The following is an 8785-nucleotide window of genomic DNA, read 5'->3' as shown; positions in this document are numbered from 1 at the left end:
TTTGAAAAATAATTGTCTCCGAAGTGGAGGGGAAGAAGTAGTTTTTGGATAATTGAGATGCTGTGAGCTCTCTTCGAGGTCTGTTCCTCTAGTCTGATCATTTGCTTCCTTCTTTGCAGCTGACTAGACTTAGCTTGAGCCCTTTAGAAGTGGGCACGCAGTGCCATAGTTTCTTGATAGAAAATCCTCATGACTATTGGAGCCCAGGAAGCCTGGGTCCATCCATCCAGAGCCTTCACATGTGACATTCAGTGAGCCTTCTTTGCTCTCACGTCTCTCTTCAATTTCTTGAAATTAATTGGCTCTTCCCAATGGTGCCAGTCTAGGAATAGCCAACTCCCAGATGTGATCAGGCTTACCCAGGCGATGGAGGCTTTCAGTCATTCGCGTCATTTATTGATGTTTTCATTCTTCCCTGCTCTCCTGGGGGCTCTGCATGGCCTCGTGCAGGTATGGCTGACAGGGCCAGGCCTGGGGTGGGCACCAGCTCAGGATCTCTGGCATACCCTGCCCTGCCTTCTGGCCTCTGTAGATGGACCCGGGGGCTGCTCATCCCCCTTTCAGAGGGCAGCCAGACCTCTCCTTCCAGGTACAGAGAAGGAGCCTGCCTCGTGTCAGGGAGGAGAGACTATCAGAAGCATTTGAGTCTCTGGTTCAGGAACAGGAGCTCTTCAGAGTGAAGGGGAAGACCCAGAATGCCTGAGAGGGCGCAGCCTGAGATCCAAGAGCTCTAAGCACTGACACAGTCCCATTGCCCGAGGAAGTGCTGTCCTCCTATTTTACAGATGAGGAAACTGAGACTCAGCAAAGTTCTGTGGCCTGCCCAGGTCATGCTGGATTTGGACTCAGGTCCTCCTGCTGCCCTGCTACTGCTCTCTACTACACTGAGCTAGCTCTATGGTTTTGGACCCAGGGACCTTCCTTTCGACACCTCAATGTAAGGAAGCTTGATAGTGGGTGACCAGTTGGTTTTGCCCAAATAATGTGCAAATCTCAGAGTGAGAGAAGTGGCAGCAATCATTCTGGCAGGGAGGGTTGGGGCTCAGATACCCAGGCTCATTGTCTTCTCTTTGTTAAAGGAGGCTTGGCTATAGAGTCCTCAAAGCAGAGGGGAAAGTCTCAGCTCCTGGATGTCTATGGGATGGACTCCCCAAGGTGCTCCCTTTAGGGAGGGGGCAAATTTCCTGTGGGGCTCCTAATAGAACTCACGCCATATGTGGTGCAGAGAGGGGGCATAACAGTTTTGCAGGCTTTGCAGAATTCTTCTGTCAGTTAAGGAGTTTAGAATCTTGGGAAGAGGACAGTTGGTCCTGGGAACCCGTGGAGAGAACCAGGGTCCATCTGAGCTTCTTCTTTAGATTGAAACCTGGCCTATATTTTGCAGCTTTTCTCTTAAAAATTTGTTAGCTTAGTTATTTCCTTTGAATCTCCCTAACCTACCTTCCCTGCCTGAATTTCTGTGAGGGTTTGAAAGGAGGGTAGTTTGGGGTGTTAGTTTAAACTTGATATGTTAAATAATCAAACAGGTCTTACCCTTGCAACAAATTATCGATTAAATCTTTGTATCCAACTTTCCTAACCTCATTGATTATAAAACTACTGGAGAGCTGAGTTAAGGCAGGTCCTTTCTCAGTCTCACGTTCCTGCTTCCCTTCCCCCACCTGAAGCTTTCTCTAAGCGGCTGTTAGGGCTGCCTTGTATCCTCTACCCTGCCAGTCTACACTAGAAGACAATAACCTCCGTTGGTCTTTAATCAAAACCCTTTGGCTACTTCATTAGTTGATTAATAAGAGAGGGAGGAGGAGAGAGAGGAATAACATACTCTCTGGAGTTTGAGGGAAGCTGAAGGTATCCATTTGGAGGAAGTGAAACTTCAATACTTCCTTCTAGTGCCTTCCTGTGAAACTGACTAGAAGCCTCAAATCAATTTCAAGCCGTTCTTGGCTGGCTCTAACCTGGCTCTGTAAAGTGTCCTTTACTTGAAGGGCTCAGTCTGTTTCCCTTCAGTGTTTCGTCTCTAACCTGAGTATCCAGTCTGTGTTTCCCTGCTGTTGTTGCCTGCCTTAAATTAACTCATCCTCTCCCTTGCAACCCTTGGTACCTCCGTGTTATATTCCCTAAAGTCAGACATTCCCTTATTTCTCTTTCCACCTCAACTACCAACCTTCATCCTTGTACCTTCCTTATCCACTATATTGCCTTAGGGATTCACAAACCCCTATCCACAGTGCCCATCCTCTATTCCAACCAGCTACTACTTATAACCTAGTCCCTTGATTACCTCCAGCCTTGGGTCCCTTGCCTTGCCTTGCCTTATTCCCTATTCCTACCAGCTATTACCCCTAGCTTCAGTCTCATATTACATTCTGCAGATTCCCTTATTACATCCTAAAATCCCCTTATAACACGTATCAGTCTATCCTTGGCCCAGGACCCATGCGCTGGCCTCGGTCACTGATGCTCAAGGGACAGGTCTCCAAAGCCCACAAGGGCTATCTCCTCCTCTCAAAGTGCTTCCTGCTCAGGAGGGTCTTCCTTCTCCTTTGAGACACTCAATTTCCTGCTTCCATGGTGGTGGGCTACTTTATAAAGGCCCAGAGGGCAGGACTACCTTTCCAAACTGACCTCCTTCCTTGGCACTATTCCTTCAGTTTATCCATTGACTTCCCAGGCCCTTTCAATATTGTTTTTCCCCCTCTTTTCTCTATTGATTGAGATTTTGGGGTAGTTTGTTGTCGATGTTTCAGATTTGGTCTAAATTGAGGGAGGGAAAGCCTTCCACTGACTGATTCAGTGGAGATGGGCTCACTCCTGGCAAAGGTGCTAGGTAGAGCATCTTGTCAGCTACTTGAAGAGGGATGGGGTGATTGGATTGACTCCATCCCCACCCTTCCATGGTCGTGGGAGTCTGGCTTATGTAAATACATAGAGCGGAGAGATGGAATGCTAAATTCTGGGAACAGCCATTTGGTTTGAATGTACATACACTGTGTGAAGGAGAGGAATGTGAGATAAGAATGTAAACACAGGTGGGAACCACCGGCCTAAATGGCAGCTTCAAGATTTTGTATTTTTGTTCTAGAAGCCCAGAGCTTCCGGAGCTTTGGGGCTGGAAATGGACCAAACCAACCAGCCATCAAGGCTGGAAGAGATCTAACAAAGCCCTAGAGGTCCATCCAGTAATGGCTCAAGTTGGGCAAACATTAGCAATGGGGCAATTTTCAAGATCACATGGTTAGCTGCGGGGGGTGGGGGTGGGGTGGGTATGCTCCTGCTCTAATTCTTTTTTTTTTTTTAACCCTTAACTTCTGTGTATTGGTTCTTAGGTGGAAGAGTGGTAAGGGTGGGCAATGGGGGTTAAGTTACTTGCCCAGGGTCACACAGCTGGGAAGTGTCTGAGGCCATCCTGCTCTAATTCTTAGAGAAATGCAAATGAAACAACTGTAATTCTACCTAGTTCCCATTGGATTGGCAATGGTGACCAAAGAGGAAAAAGACAAATGTTAAATGTTGGTGGGGCTGTGGGAAACTAGACACAGGAATACTGTTGGTGGGGCTGTGGGAAACTAGACACAGGAATGCTGTTGGTGGGGCTGTGAACAGATCCAGCCATTTCAGAGAGCCCTTTGGGACTCTTCCTCAAAAGTCTCTAACCTGTGCCTTTGCTTTGACCCAGTGATACCACAATCAGGCCCAACCCTCAAAGAAATCAAAGAAGGACTCACTAAGCCTGAGGAGAGATTATAGGAAGTCTAGACCAAGTGAAGGAAGAATCTTTTAATCTCTGAAGACTTCTTTATCTATAAAATGGGGGATGGAAGTGGGGGTTGAACTAGAACCTCCCATTTTAGGATTCAGTTACTTTGCTGTTAGAAAGCACTGGGGAAAGGGAAAGCTGTTTTCAAATGCAGGGGATTTTCATAGAATTCCTGAACCTCTCATTTGGAAAAGCCCCAGGAGGGCACATAGTCCAAACCGTACCTGAAAATGTAGTCGTTATAATTTACCTAATAAGTGGGAATCCAGGCTCAGCTTGAAGCTTTTAGTAATAGGGAACTCATTGTTTCCTGCGGCTTTCCAATTCACTTTATGTTTGTTTATTTTCATAAACTATTGCCTTCTGTCTTAGAATCCATACTAAGTATTGGTTACAAAGCAGAAGAGTGCTAAGGGCAAGGCAATAGGGGTTAAGTGACTTGTCCAAGGTCATGCAGCTGGAAAGTGTCTGAGACTAGATTCAACCCAAGGATCTCCCATCTCCAGACTGGGTTTCTATCCACCAAGCCAATTAACAGCCGCCTTTCCCCCAATCCACGTTAAATAACTCTAAGTGGTAGGAAGGAAGTCCCTTCCCTCTCCTTTCCCAGTCCCATAATGAACTAAAATCTGCTTTTCTGTAATTCCTGCCTCTTGATGGCAATGACTATCGTTTGCCTCTTTTTGTACCCCCAGCACTTGGCACAGTGCCTGGCACTTGGTCTTTGATAGCTTCTCCTTCTGCCCTTGGGGCAAAGTGAACAAAAGCTAAGCCCTCTCCCATCTAGGAGTTCTTCCAAGATTTGTCCCCAGCTCCTTCTTTCCCTGAGTCTTCTCTTCTCCAGGCTACATACCCACCATTCTTCCAGTGGCCCCTCGTGCCATTTTCTCAACTTGCTTTGCCATTCAGGTTTCCTCCTCCTCATCTCTAAAATGGAGCGCCCCTACCCAGACACAACTGAAAGAGTCCTGAGAGCAGAGAACCCAAGACCGTACAAGACTGTGGGATCATGGTGATCTCAGAAGGTGGCAGTGGCTTCAGTGGAGGCAGCCTGGCCATCCGTCAGCGGGGCGGGAGGGAGGATGCCCTGCGTCTGGAGAATGGGGCTCGGGTCAGGGGAGGAATGTGAAACTTTCATTTTTCACATGGAAGCAAACACTTTGAGATGGCATTTTCCAGAGCAGATCTTTTTAAATGTTCTCGTCTTTAACTTGTGGCTGAGATGGAAAGCCCTAGTGACCTCCTGAGATTCCAGGCTGCGGCCCCTGACCTTGTGCCAGGGTGGCCCTCCACAATGCTTGTTTCCCAGGCTCTCCTCTGCCTCGGCTAGTGCTGAGCAAGCACCCTGGGCTTCTCTGGCATGAAGGGGGAGGATGGGAGAGAGGTTTGTAGCGAGAGAACCTTCACCTGCCCAGACCTTCTAAGCTGGCCTTCCAAAGCCATGGGAAGTGAGTCTGGCAGTGGGGAGTCAGCTCTGAGTTTGGGTAGCTTTCATGGTCGCCACCAAGCCTCGGTCTGGCCTCTACAGATAAAAGGAAATCTGGCTCGTCTCTTTCTGCCTTTGTTTTTTGCCAGACTAGAACCTTTTCCTTTCCATGGCTCTGGGGAGATGTAAGCATGTTGGGGGGCAGGTGGACAGGTGGGCAGGTGGGCAGTTCCTTCTGAATCTGAGGACTTTGTGGGATTCCTGGTCGAGAATGAAATGGAAATCACCAACCCTTTCTCAGTCAAGGGCAGCCCTTCTTCTTCTTAGCTTCAAGAAAACAAAAACATCAGCCTTCCGTGATCCCTGGACAAATCCCAGGAGCCCTCCAGTCCCCTGGCGCTCCTGGTATTGTGGTGCTTTATAAATGAAAGCAATTATCAGTAAAGACTTTCTCTCGAGTCCTTTGTTGGAGATCAGCACTCTGGTGTGCACATCGCCTGCAGCAAGAAATGTTTCTGGCCCTTACTGTCATCACCGAGTGACCTTGGATGAGCCATTTCTCAGATTTTCAGTTTCAATTCCATTTAGGACTTATTAAAGTGTGGGCTGAGGCTGTGAAGGCAAGGCTGAGACTGTCTTGGATCACATGGAACTAATGTTCTCTCATGGGAAGCACCATGTAAGTAGAGAGCTGTCCTGGCCAGTAATTTAGGGTAATTTATGGGGAAGGGGCGCTAGCGGACATCTACCTGGAAAATGCATCCCAGGTTTTGAGCTAGTCTCATTCAGAGGGCTCGGTTCGGGGAGAATATAGCCCATTGGTTGAACCAATTGGATAACAATGAACTTTCCCAATATGGTGGTCTTTCATCTCTTAGGGAAGCTCCTGGAGAGCTTCCTAATGTTTCTCCAGCAAGATCCTTTCCATTTATGAGTTACTCTGTAGTTGTTGACAGCTGACTCAGGCCTGCTTGGCCACCAGCCTGCCATTCATTATCCTGGAGAAGTGTTTGAGTCTTGAAAGAGGCAAGAGGTTTCCTTGTTTCCCAGGAGGCTCTGTGCCCTGGAAGGCATGTCTCCATTTCCCACACAAGGAGACTTCGCCTACTAGGGCAGGTCGATTGTAAAGGGAGGATTCCACATGCCACAATTACAGTTTTAGGAAGGAGCCGGCCAAGGAATGGATTGTATACTTTATAACATCAAAGCCTAGAAATGGGAATGGCTCTTATTGTTTGAATGACGGATAATCAATGTTCTTTTTTTTTTTTTTTTTTTTTTAACCCTTGTATTTCGGTGTATTGTCTCATAGGTGGAAGATTGGTAAGGGTGGGCAATGGGGGTCAAGTGACTTGCCCAGGGTCACACAGCTGGGAAGTGGCTGAGGCCGGGTTTGAACCTAGGACCTCCCGTCTCTAGGCCTGACTCTTACTCCACTGAGCTACCCAGCTGCCCCCATCAATGTTCTTTTTAATTTGTATTTATTTATTTTTTTAAACACTTAACTTCTGTGTATCGGCTCCTAGGTGGAAGAGTGGTCAGGGTGGGCCATGGGGGTCAAGTGACTTGCCCAGGGTCACATGGCTGGGAAGTGTCTGAGGCCGTAACCAATGTTCTTTTGAAAGGTTGGTGTCTTTGGGAGAGGTAGTCATTCACACTTTAGTGGGAGAATTAGCATGGCTGATGGAGGGAAAGGAGCAGCATTGTGGTATAAGAGTCTGGTGAGCCTGGGAGTCCAGTCATCAACAGTTTATCAAATGCCTACTATGTGCCAGGGACTATGCTGGGCATTGGAGATACAAAGACAAAAAGAAACCAATCCCTGCCCTTAGTGCACATTCGACTAGGAGACCCAGTATACATACCAAGAAGTACATAGAAATCCGTACCAATATACAATATACAGAATAATTTCCTAGGAGAGATGGTGCAAGGACTTGGGATTGGGTGGCCATCAGCATAGCCTTTCCGTAGGAGCTGGTACTGGAACTGAGCCTGGAAGAAAGCTGGAGAATGGCGGTAAGGAGGGAGCTTGTGCCAGGCAAAAGGGCATAACCTGTGCAAAGACTTGGAGAGGACAACAGCAAGCGGGCAAGCCGGGCTGCTAGACTGTAGAGACTGGAAGAAGCTTTTATCTCAGAGGATTTTGTATTTCATCCCAGAGCCCAGAGGGAGGCCTTGCAGCTTTTCAGGCAAGGAAATACATCCATGTGTTCTGTCAGTGGCTACTCTGTGACCCTGAACAAACTGCACAACCTCTCTTATCCTCTGCCTTGCCTCATAGGGTTGGTGTGAAAATCGAGTGCATTGATGGATGGGAAGCCCTTCCTAACCTCAAAGCCATTCCAAAAGTGAGTGGCTGTTCTTGAGTATAACAACTTAATCCAATGTATTGTTCCCAATATCTAGAGAGCTTTATAGGGGCAGTCAGGTGGCTCAGTGGACAGAGTATCAGATCTGGAGATAGGAGGTCCTGGGTTCAAATTTTGCCTCAGACACTTCCTAGCTGTGTAACCCTGAGCAAGTCACTTAACCCCCATTGCCTAGTCCTTGACTCCTCTTCTGCCTTAGAACTGATATATAGTATTGATTCTAAGACTGAAGTAAAGGTAAGAAAGAAAGAGAGAAACAAAGAAAGAAATAAAACAAAGTTTATAATGGTCTTGGATCTTGGCCATTCAGGCCAAAGTCTGGAATCTTGTTTCCATTTCAATTATCCTGTCCTCCTCCGCAATAGAAGTTACATTAATTAAAAAATAAAAAGATGTTTGTTTGTATTTTGCAACATAGTTGCTTCCCTATACACTTCCGATTTTTAAAACTTTCTTGTTACAAAAGACAAAAACCAGTGAAGTAAAAGTGAGCAGCTGATCATCTGACTGTCTGCTGCTATCATCCCTTCAGTGCTTTCTAGTTAGGGAGGAAGCGGGTTTGATGATTTCTCACAGCTGCTTTCTGATGGTTTTGAAGAGGTCCAGCCCCCATGTTTCCAACATTATCCTCCAGAAGGTTTTGTTAGTAAAAGTTGCGCTTTAAATCAGTGTCCAGGCTGACCTTCTTGTTTGCTAGCTCAGCCCATTTCTGGGTTCTTTTGGCCTCTTTTCTGTGGCAAGTGTTTTGCGTTGGTTAAACATCTCTTTTTAAATGGCGATCGATCCATTTCATTTCCTTTGTTTAGTTTCCAATTTTGTTTTGAATTTGATTGTGTGATGGAACATTTCTGATTGGAATGATTAGAATTCTAGTCAGTGTCTTCTCTGTCTTCATCCTTTGTTGTGGATTTCGACCTTTATTTTAGCCTTTATTGGGCTGCATACAGATACATAGATGTCTGTGAAATGATTCTGTTGCTGATAGCCAGCTGTTTATCCTCTGTTAAAAATTGTTGAGGGTTTTTCTTTTTACTTGTTTGCTTTGGTGCTTCCCTAAAACATGCATGTGTTTTCCATAAATGGAGCCATAGTGTTTTCCATGACTATGTTGAGGAGGATGCAGTTTTGGGGGTCAGATGTTATCTTTGTTAAAAGTTAACTTTGTTAGAAGAAAAAGTCCACCAAGATCAAAATCAAATGAGACATGAAATGGAGTTTTATGTTCCCACC

The sequence above is a fragment of the Gracilinanus agilis genome, chromosome 6 (genome assembly GCF_016433145.1).
Source record: "Gracilinanus agilis isolate LMUSP501 chromosome 6, AgileGrace, whole genome shotgun sequence".
Taxonomy (NCBI): domain Eukaryota; kingdom Metazoa; phylum Chordata; class Mammalia; order Didelphimorphia; family Didelphidae; genus Gracilinanus; species Gracilinanus agilis.
Note: the sequence above shows the minus strand (reverse complement) of the source record.